General features: G+C 41.9%; 1 protein-coding gene across 5 annotated transcripts in view; it reads left to right on the top strand.

Annotated features, from left to right (window-relative positions):
* The first annotated feature begins 1,421 nt into the window (after positions 1-1,421).
* The window catches only part of LOC147115101 (oxidation resistance protein 1-like), a 1,180,356-nt gene continuing 1,170,462 nt past the window's right edge, over positions 1,422-11,315 (top strand). For 3 of the 5 annotated variants that reach the window (XR_015079050.1, XM_085993379.1, XM_085993385.1), the window contains exon 1: positions 1,422-1,575. The gene's annotated coding sequence lies outside the window, so the exon portion shown is untranslated. Of the gene's footprint in view, positions 1,576-2,291; positions 2,396-11,315 lie in introns of all 5 variants that reach the window. The other 2 variants (XM_085993380.1, XM_085993383.1) reach the window with 2 other exon arrangements.

The raw sequence follows: 11,315 nt of genomic DNA, 5'->3' as shown, positions 1-11,315 counted from the left end.
GAAAACGAAGGCCCAATTATGTCTGAGATCAGTTCTGGTTCCAGCTCCACCACCACAGTGCAAGTCACAGTTCTTGATGTGACTAAGCCCCCAGTTTTCAATCCAGACCCAACAACAACCGGAGAACATCCCAATAGGCAGTGCTGTTGTGATGTTGAATGCAACTGACCAAGATATTCTTCACAAACAGACAATGATGTAAGTGTTTGATACAAGGTCAAAACACACATCCAGAATTTTAATTTGGAGGCGGGTAGGGAGCTGGGGGATTGGAAAGCGGTCGGAAAACCCGGGAGAATGGGATTCCCGGAAGCCCTATCGAATTTAACCAGGTGGAGAGGCTGGGTAGCTATCGGGAGGGTAGGACTGTGGCACTGGGCCGCAGAGAGGAGGGAGGGAGGGATCGGTGGTCAGAGGCCAGAGGAGGGTCGGGACCGGAGGAGGAGCGGGAGGAAGGTAAGGGCAGAGGGGGGAGGACAGGAAGGCGATCGGGAACCGGAGGGAAGAGGTCGGGGGGTGGGGTTGGGGGCTGGAAGGGAGATTGGGGGGCGGGAGCCAAGGATCGAAGGCTGGAGGGGGAATCAGAGGCCTTGTTGGGGGGGGGGGGGGGGAGGTCAGAGGGTGTCCAAAGCAGGGACTTTGGATCCAGCAGATATGTGGAAAGGCTCTTACCTACTGGATCCAGCAGTCCTCGCCTTCCTTTAGCTGGCGGGTTCCCAGAGGCCTGGGAAACCCGACCAGCCAGAGTTAAATTTGAAATGGTTGATCATGATGAGGCATGCCAGCCTCATTATAATATTTAAATGGATTCAGTTTTTTACCTCTTTAACCTCCCACCCAACCCCAACCCCAACCCACCCGTTTTTGGGGTTAAAATCCCCTCACGGAGTTTACTTTTTTGAAGTCTAAATTTAAAGGTCGAGGAGAAAACAGTGTTGGTGTGTCACATGGATGTTAAGATGTGTGTTTAATAGTTCTGCAGTCTCGGAGTATTTTGAACATACAATGCCTTTCTGTGATCAAAAGCACATAATGTGCTTTCATTTCTTCGTAGGTGTCAATGTAAGCTCAGAAAATGTCTAGAAAACGGAATGGTCGATATCACTGATGAGCAATGTAACGCTCTGGCTTACTGAATAACATATTCGCCGATCTTGCTTAAAGAAAGAGAGGCTTTTATTCATGAGGCACTAAACACCCTGAGGAATCTGGTCTGTCATTTCTGATTGTACAGTGAATTTTTTACTTTGCAAAGTACCTCATAAAACCTAACATTCATTAGTTCTATCACCGCCTTGATGAAAAAGGAGTCGGGTTTAATTTTCTCCTTCTTACCTGTATTTCAGCAGACAGGTGCCTTTCTCCTGGCTGTGGTTTAATCCAATTCCCCCTTCATTTCAGTAACTTGGTAGTTTCCAGAATGAGAAGGTCACATTACTGAGCATGTCTGGTGCACAGCTGAGCTATGATGCAGTTGCTGAAGTGGTGAATGCCAAGGCCTTGGGCAAATAGTGAGTACTGTATGCAGACAAGAGTGAAGTGGGAGATGGAGTAGTAGGAGCTTCTGCCTTGCAAGTAAGTTGCTTTATTTTTCTGCCATGGCTCTTGTCTTGTGTGACTGGGAAGCAGCAGTGTTGTGGCTGCTGCTTTTTTTTGTAGTTAATTCACTGGATTAATGTTCTTATATTGAAAGTGACTGTTAACAAATTCAGTTTCCTCTCATTGAGTGGCGAATGATATTATGAAAAGCTCAAGTAAAAGGATGGACATGTGTCAGGCAGGAATCCTTGTGCTCTGGGAATGTAAACAGTACAGTGTAATGGATGCTGAACTAGTTCTGTTTCAGGTAATCTATTGCACTGCTGCAATACAATCCAATAATACCCAGTCCTCTGTTGGGAGGTTGGTAAGCTGCTGCAGATGACAACTACTTCGGAGTGATTAGAACTGCCTGCTTTAATTAGACAGCTGCGGTTGAATGAGATACACAGCACAGCTTGGTAACAATGCAGAAGTGTCCTCGGTCAGAGCTCCTGGATGAGGTGAAATATTTTTAACCGTGTACAGACTCTAATGTGTTTGGACCGATCCAATAAAGTGCCCATTGCACAGAAGTTAACTCTTTGAGCACCACAGCAGAATTTCTTGCAGCATTATAAAATAGAAGTATTTATTTAATTCAATGGAGGAGATTGTAATTGAAGCGGTATTAGTTCCACACATTTGCATATTTTGATTTTTCAAAATATTTTAGCATTGTAACTTTAAATCTTATGTACTGGTGCGTTAAGGTATTGAAAACGTACTTTGAAGACTGCAATGGAAACTCTGTGCTCCAGACTGAGTCCAAAAACCTTCAAATACTGAACACTACAATACTACAAAAGCAATGAAGGTACAATTAGTTGTCTGTGGAATGCAAAACAGCACCTTTCACTTCCCCAGAATTTGCATGCAGAAAATGAGTAGATAGGAAGATATTTTTTGTGTTTGTATTTTTGAGGGTAACGAGTTGCAATGTTGGTGGTGCTGTATCTTATCTGAATGTTTGATCCAGCCAGCGATTCGAGGACTGGTGACATCATTTAAAAAAAAAAAAAAAAATGAAAATTACAGATATGCCCAATGAGATTTGAGCAAACCAGTGACCACTTTACTGACTGACATAACATTAATTCTTTCTTGAAGGTTCAGACTCTGCATTAAAAGTGGCAAAGTGACTTTCATTTATTTGCCAAACACTTGATGTTACAAAAACATCATTGTAATGCTTTGCTTGCTTGTGACATTGGAAAAAAAGTGGATGCAGCTCCTCTCCTATACTGGCAACAAAGATAATGCTCCTTTTTCTCCTCCAATTTTTTCCATTCCCTTCATGCTAGGACAGCGTTCCCTGGCTGCTGGGAAACCTCCTATCACTCTCCAAAGTGTCCATAATTCATGTGGAAATCTAGACAGTGAAAGTTGGCAGACAGTTACATTGCGGGATATCACAGAAAACTCTCTTTCTCTCCTCACCCGATGCCTATACAAGTGTACTTTGCTGCAGGGGTGAGGGGGCAGCAATCAGCAGAAGGAACCCTTACAGACTTTGCTCTTTCTGCCTGATACATTCCAAGGCTGACAGTACAGTACCATTGAGTGATTGGGGAAGGTTACTATGTCTCCTTTCAAACTGGGACTTATTTAAACTTTTTTCACCTAATTAACCCTAAAATATACATCCTTGTATCTATTAATCAAAATTTAAACAAATGTTTGAGTTGTGTGAGTAGCAACATACGAACATCAAGGCAACAAGGCAGATACCTTGGGCAATTAGATGGCTAACTTACCTCATTTGGTTAACTGAAGTATTGAAAATACAATGCTCAGAACATGCACAGTATATTGGCAAATTTATTTTCTGTACATTTGTATTTTTAAATGTTGTTAAGCTTGGACCATTCCTGTTGTTACTTTACTGGATTGGACTGATGTTCAACTGTTTTGTTCAGATATTTGTGCAGTCTAGTCTTGGCTATATAGTGAAGTGGAATAATATAAATGTGCAGAGCAATTTATTATTGCTTGTATAGTTCTAACTGTATTTACCCTTGCTGTGGGAGCTCCTCAGAGGATGACCACTTGTACAAAGGCTGCTGATCAAGTGTGTCATGCAGAGACGCTAAATATTTAATAATAATTGTATAAGTAAACTAACACAACTGTGAACAGTCTCAAGTGGCACCGAATTGACCTTGCATAGACTGGAGATGGTGAAGATGTTTATTAAAACTTGGGAGGGAATAAAAATGAAAATGTGGTTCAAAAGACCTTGCTTTGTTTATTTCCTCATCTTATCTATTCCTATGCCTGGCGACATTGCTTCTCTTCCTTCCTATTTCAAAATTGTTATATTTTAATGGTTTTGCACCTCCTTTAACTCTGTTTTTCAGGGGGACTGTGTAGTACAATGGGTTAGCACGCTGTCCTTTCAGTGGAACCTGGGTTTGAACTCAGCTAAAACTAATGGCATGAAACTACTGAACAATTCCTACAGAACATTTTAACTTCCCATAATAGACCTGACCCAGAATGGGTGCACAGCTAGTTGATTTAAGTGGTGGAAACGTTGATGCTGGTACAGTAGGGAGGAGTTGTCTGAGGTTGGGTTTAAAGCATATTGTGACAGAGTGGAAGGAGCTTTAATCTGCATCTGGCCTGTGGTGTACCTGAACTCGGAGTCCTGCATATTGATGCTAGGTGACAGTAGTTGGAAAATGTTCTACTTTCCCAGCGTACCAACCTTTACAAAGGTTTGATGACTACAAACTCAGAAAAATAAATCTTTGCTTTCCAGAACTGCCCATTGTTTATATTAAAAATGCATCTGCTTGATGGAAAAATTGTATTTAAATTGTTTTTGTTTGCTTCTAAACATACACAGCAACATAAATTATATCAAAGTGGATCGCTGCACTGTTTGTACATGGTGCTGAGACCAGAGTGATGCATGGTGATTCTGGTTTCTAGCTCCCTAAATAAATAATAATTTGCCAATGACTATCATGAATACAGTGCCTCCAAAAATGAAAGGTCATTGACCTAAAACGTTACCCCTACCTTCCTCTTCCACAGAAACTGCCTGAATGGCTAAGTAATTTCTTTTTAATGTTAGCCTCCAAAATGATCTTTATCATGAAAGAAGTTATTGTAATTTTTTTTCTATTTGGCTGTCCAGATGATGACTTGCAATATCGGAGATAGATTTTATTCAAATCCAGCACACTACATAGGTTTAAAAGATAACATTTTAGGCTCCATTTACACAATACTGGCACACAGTTTCTTTTTGCAGTTATAATGTAAATGAAGCCTAAATCCAGAGTCAAAAAGCCTGACACTGGCGAAAAACAGAATGAGACTCCCCAAGGAGGAATCCTCACTCCGTTTCATTCTGAAGTTAGGTTGATTCCTCACTCTGTGTTTACACTACACACGTTCAATGTTGGTGTGAAATGGAAATCACATCTGTAGATCAACCAGATCTAATGATGGCATCCAATCATTCAATGCCATTTCTTTAAATAGAGGTATTTATTATTGTTTTAACTTCAAAATTGCTTCACTGTTTGCAACTAAACTTGCTGCAGAGACTGGGACAGGGAAATATGCTTTGTGAGATCTAGTTTATTTTGGCTGCATGTTCCTGTCTCTTGATGGCAAAATATGTTTATACAACAGGTTGACAGGCCCTGACATAATCACGTGAGTTATCAGGCCTATGATCTGTTTGGTAAAGTAAGATTTATAGACATGCTAACACCATGAAACCAAACCCCAACAAGAAGGTGGGGGGGTGGGAGGGAGATTGGGGACAAAATACAGAGTTTAGGACAATTCAACTTCATAGCCAACAGAAAGACAATAAAAACACACAAATCAGTGTATTTAGTTTAATAGTCAGTAATCAAGCTGTATTAAACAATGGCTGTCTAATTGACTATGAAAATATCAACATGACTGCAGAAGCAACCTGTTGCTGCTTCCAGGAATCATAATTTGTTTTGATGGTTGCTCCGATTGTAAAGGGTTAAGGTGGCCACGGATAATAGTGCCTCCACAACTGATAGTTGTCTCATTTGTGACTATTTTATGTGCTGCAGGCTGTCTCAATCTATCCAGCCAATGCCAAGAATCATGTTATTGCTTTCCTTATAAAGAATTCTGAACAAGAAATTCTGAGCCTAGGTTCTGACTCAGCGGTGACCTGTAGTAATAGTTATTGAATGGAATGCATTAAGTAGTCATTAGATGTGGACATGTGCATGTATGCAGACAGGAATGATGGCGTTTCAAGTGTCATAAGTAGTAAAATCCAATGCAGAAAATAAACAGCGGTTACTGTGGAAAATAATAAATTTTTGGAGGCTTTAATGGTTAGCCTTTTGTCTTATAACTTTGCAGTGTCTGCTTACTATTTGAACAGTCTAATACTTCTTCAGCTTTCAACATGTATTTTTCCCTTTCTCGTCCTTCTTCCCTACTGCATTTGGCTAATAATCTCTCTCATTCCTTTACCTCTCCCTCCTACACCATGCCCCATTCCAGGCTGAGACAGTGACCTGATCAACATATATCTTTCATATCACAGCTGCTCAATCTGTTTTCTGTACATTCTATTAGCTGAGTGTTGTAAAGTAGGTATTAAGAACATTTTAAGGTGACTTTTTTGGAATATGAATATGAAAGCAGAAGTCGTCTTATCATGTGAACCATGTGGCTCGGGGGCTCCCACATGTTGGGACTTGGGAGGCTCCTATCACCAAGGCTTCCCAATCCTCTGATGTGCTTCACCATGGACAGAGACACATTTTGACCTATCACCATCTCGGCCCGTTTTGAATACCTCCTTAATGTCTCTTCACTTCTCTTTTGTTCTTTCATCCCCATTTCCCAGCCCCCAAACTGGCCTTTTAATCTGTTTCATTTCCTGTGTTTTTTCAGTCCTGACGACAAAGAGTTTTGACCTGAAACGTTGACTCTATTTCTCTCTCCACGGATGTTGCCTGGCCTGCTGAGTTTTTCCAGCATTTTCTGTTATTTCGGATTTCCAGCATCCGCAGTATTTTGCTATCCGACACATTTTGACTGATAGTCCAACTCACTGAAGCCCAGAAAATTTGAATTGGCTGAAAAGATTGATTTTGTGTGTGCTGCCATGACAACTGAAGATTGCCACTCCACCACTGTCAATTGCAAAAGATTGCAGGCCAAATCTAGTAAGTGTGAACTGGAGGGAACAGGTCAGTTTGTTTTCAATCTTGGGTCTGCCTCAGGATTCGCTTGGGTTATTGTCATGGGTATATTCTGTAAGTGGGCCGTGCATTCCTTGCATTCTGGTGTGAGCCCGCACTGCCTAGTATCGAGTAATACAATGGATAAGGCTATGGGGGATAATGCTGCCTCTCCCTTGTCACACAAATTGGATATCGTGCTCTTTGCTGGGCCACTTCAGAGGGCAGTTAAAGGTCAACCACATTGCTGTGGGACTGGAGCTACATATAGGCCAGGCCAGGTAAGGATGGCAGATTTCCTTCCTGAAAGGATGTTTGTGAACTAGTTGTGTTTTATGACAATCTGACAGCTTTGTGGCCACTTTTATTGATACAGTTTTTATTTACAGATTTTTAAAAAAACTGGATTCAAATTCTCAAACTACCATGATTTGAACTTGTGTTCTCTAGATTACTAGTCCAATAACATAACCACTAAACTATTTGATAATGTTTCTATAACAATAGACATGCCACCCCAAATTGCAGCTGTATGCTCACTTTTGTTTTCCTCTCTTTCTATAGCTGCAAAACTGATTAGCTACATCTGAATTTCCAGCCCAGGCTTAAGCCTACATGAAGTGGGCTCCTTGAGGACTATCATAGGATCATAAAATGATACAGCACACAAGGAGGCCATTCAGCCCATCATGCCTGTGCCAGCTCTTTGAAAGAGTTATCCAATTAGTCCCACTCCCCAGCTCTTACCCCATAAACTTACAAATTTTTCCCATTCAAATATTTATCCAGTTCCCTTTTGGAAGTTATTATTGAATCAGCTTCCACGACCCTCGCTGTTTTCTGAATGTGTTATCCTAATGCAATGAACCTGGATGGCAGTGGTGATTTAATAACATTGTTCAAGATTGTTAAGGATAATAATTTCAAGGACTGCACGTTTACATACCAATCCCACTTTTGTCCCAGTGCTTCCAACATTTTCCTGTGCTAAAAACAACCGAGAGCAGACCCCATCATTGTGAATTATCCCTTAAAGACCCAAACCTGATCTTGTACCCAAAAACTGTTGCAGCTTAAAACAAATCTCAAATCAAATAGCTGATTACCCTAATTGTGGCAATCCTATTGGAAAACCATCTGTGAGTCTGTGCATCCGACCTTGGTTCAGAAACTGCGAGACTCTGTCTGCTCTTAGTGTTTAAATTTACTGGATGTGAGCTCAAGTCGCAGATAAGACTAGAACGTTGTGTCCCGCACTGTGTATGGCGAGGCTCCACGTTGGCCGTGCACTCTCACAGTTCCTGCTCTATAATTTGCGTTTGCAGTTAGAGGTTAGTGCTGTCTTGTATTTGCTCTTTAGACAATAAACCTTAAAAAAAAACTTCAGATAACGAAAGGATAGAGGGTGGACAGACCGTTGAAAATGTCAGAAATCGGGCGAGCTTGGGTTGGGGTTTCAATATAGTCATACATGGAAGTATTTTGATGTCTGTCTCAGTGATTTATTTTTATTTTAAAAAAGTAATAACCCAAAGAAGGAGAAAAATAATGCACTAAAAGTATAGTTCTAAAGAAAACAGGATTTTTTTTCATCTTTCTCAAGGTACAGTCTGGAGAATATAGATCAAGAGGAAAAAGATATTGGGGAAATATATTGAGCCAAACACATTTCTAAATTTACAGCCTCATAAAACTGTGGTCAACATATAATGCACACTCTGTAGAATTTATTGCTAATCAACTGCTGATAATTATATCGCTTGTGCTAATCTTTTTTTAAGAATATGTGCCCTATAGTGTGGACATACAGCTTTTCACCCCTAAAACTACCAGGAAAGACTGAACAGACTGGGGCTCTTTTCTCTAGAAAAGAGGAGACTGAGGGCTGACCAGATAAAGGCCTTTGAGATTATGAAAGGGTTTGCTAGGGTAGATGTAGAGAAGATCTTTCCACTTGTAGGGGAGTCCAAAACTAGAGGTCATAAATATAAGATTGTCATAATAAATCAAATAAGGAATTCAGGATAAACTTCTTTACCCAGAAAGCTCCTGAAGCCATATAAAGTCAGCTGCAGCTCATTGGATCACAGGATCTTTTGCTGTCCCAATTGCCAAGAGTGTTTCCAGCTTCCAGATCATGTCCTCTGCACTTTAATTGCCTTGTAGCGCTGCACTGTCAGAGGTGCCATCTTTCGGATGAGACGTTAAACCGAGGCACCGTCTGCTCAGGTGGACATAAAAGATCCCATGGCACTACTTCAAAGAAAAGCAGGGGAGTTATCTCTGGTATCTGGCCAATATTTATCCCTCAACCAACATAACAAAAAAAAATAGATTATCTGGTCATTATCACATTGCTGTTTGTGGGAGCTTGCTGTATGTAAATTGGCTGCCGCATTTCCTACATTACAACAGCGACTACACTCCCACTCTGCAGTTCACAGCTGTATTAAGCAGGTGACCGACACCCTAATTGCCAGGAGCAAGCAGTACATTCCTGTTGACTGCTGAAGGCAGTGTGGATGGTACAGAGCTTGTGGCTTTGTAGCAGTTGCTGGCTTCCCTCGCACGCAGGGTGTGACTGACTGACTGTGCACACGTGGCCATCAGGGCACTGGAGCAACAGTCAGCAACGTTCATTAATAGAAAAGGATACCACTCTATTGATGTCCAACCAGTAGCTAATCACAGGGACAGCATCATGCAGATCTGTGAAAGAGACCGAGCAGCTTCCACAATGCTTTTATTCTCAGACATCCCATCATCCCCCCACCATTTGATTTTTGGGAGAAGCATGACTAGAGATAGCCCCTGCAGACCTGGCTGATGACACCTCTGTGCAATCCTGTCACGCCCAAGCAGCACAGATACAATCAGAAAGCCAGGGCACAACCAGGATCATTATCCAGCACGCGATTTGACTGCTCAAGTGGAGGTTCAGATGTCTGGACCGCTTGCTGGTGGTTCCTGCACTATGCCCTGGATAGAATGTCATGTATATTGCACAACATTGCATTGCAGAGAGGCCTGCACCTGTAGGAGGAAGAGCAGCAACAACAGTTTTCATCAGACGAGGAAGATTTGGGGGGGGAAGGAGAGGAATGGGCAGAGGGAGGAGGGCTACCTCAGCACCTTGCAGCCAGAGCTGTGAGAGATCAGCTCAGAGCTCAGTGATTGCACTGAGCTTACACCCATAAAAGTGATTGTTGTATCTATGCTTTAATGCGTTCAATCAAGCATGTAGATACATCGAATTAAATCAGAGTCAGGCAGACAGGCTTATAACTATGATCTTTACTTTATTCTGTAAAAATGGCTGACTGCTACTTTCCCGGGTAATTCCCATAATGCAATGCACATTACATTACCGTATTGACTGGTGTCAAACTCGCAATCAATACATGGCATCCCCCTTTTCCTTGGAAACAAACTTGCAGTTTACAAACAGTTGCTTACAATAACACTGCATAACTTATTTGGTTTATAAACATTTTACAAACTTGTGTCTTACCACACAACTAAATAATTCCCAGGTTTAAACATTTAACATCACCCATGCAGTTCTCGCACAGTTTATGTTGTGACATAATCAGACAGTCTTTGGGGTTTTCTTTTAACCCTTTGAGGTCTGGCTGTATTGGGTATGTCTGACATGTTGGTGTCAGTGGGTATTGCCTGTGTCACAGTGGTATGTGTGTCAGGGTCTATTATACTGTCCTCAGTCCCTTGTGTTTCCTCCTGCTCATGGAGTGTCTCCTTTGGTCCATTGGTTCTGTATTTTTTCACAAATGTAGTGTTTCTCGAGTAGCGTGCTCCGTCGGGAGATTCTACTACTACTTGACTCCCTGTTTTACTCAAAACTTTGTGGGGTGTGGCATTAAAAGAAGTGGTGAACTTGTCCACTTTGTCCTGCCGTACCAGCACTGTGTCGTCAACTTCCACCTCTGAGTATTGTGTGCTCCGCTGTTCATCTGCGTACAGTTTGGATTTGCCTTTTTGTTCTGCATCCCGGTCACGTACTTCCATGTCTGCGCGCGACTCGGTAATGTCTGGCAGCTTTCCTCTCATTTTCCGTTTAAAGAGCAGCTCTGCCGGGCTCTTTCCTGTCGTGGCATGTTCAATGCTCCTGTACACAGTCACATATTTTCTAAGTTCACGTTTCCAATCTAGTCCTTCTGACTGAGCAATTCTGATTCTCTTCATCAGCCAGGCCACCAAACCTTGGTTCTGAGATGTTGCTTTGTTCCAACTATTCCCAAGTGTCCTTCATGTGCTAACACCAGGGCTCGTGCATGTAACACTGTGGGTAGCACGATGCGTGTTCCTTGAAGAACTAGGTACCCCACTACGCACAGCTCGTTTGCAATTGCTGCATAAGCTTTACAGTTCTCAAAATGTCAGTTTGTGATTGCCTTCCGTACCTCAATCAGCTCTGGGTCGGTAGCAGAGGCTTCCTCCACCTCTCTAGTAGTGAGTGCTTTTGGTGTCGCACTCACAGCTACAAATCTCACGTATTCATCTGAGCCATGAGAATGT

Source organism: Somniosus microcephalus, chromosome 7 (assembly GCF_052327205.1).
Source record: "Somniosus microcephalus isolate GS21.2 chromosome 7, FLI_Smic_1.0, whole genome shotgun sequence".
Classification (NCBI taxonomy): Eukaryota; Metazoa; Chordata; class Chondrichthyes; order Squaliformes; family Somniosidae; genus Somniosus; species Somniosus microcephalus.
Note: the sequence above shows the minus strand (reverse complement) of the source record. Positions and strands in the feature narration are given on the sequence as shown.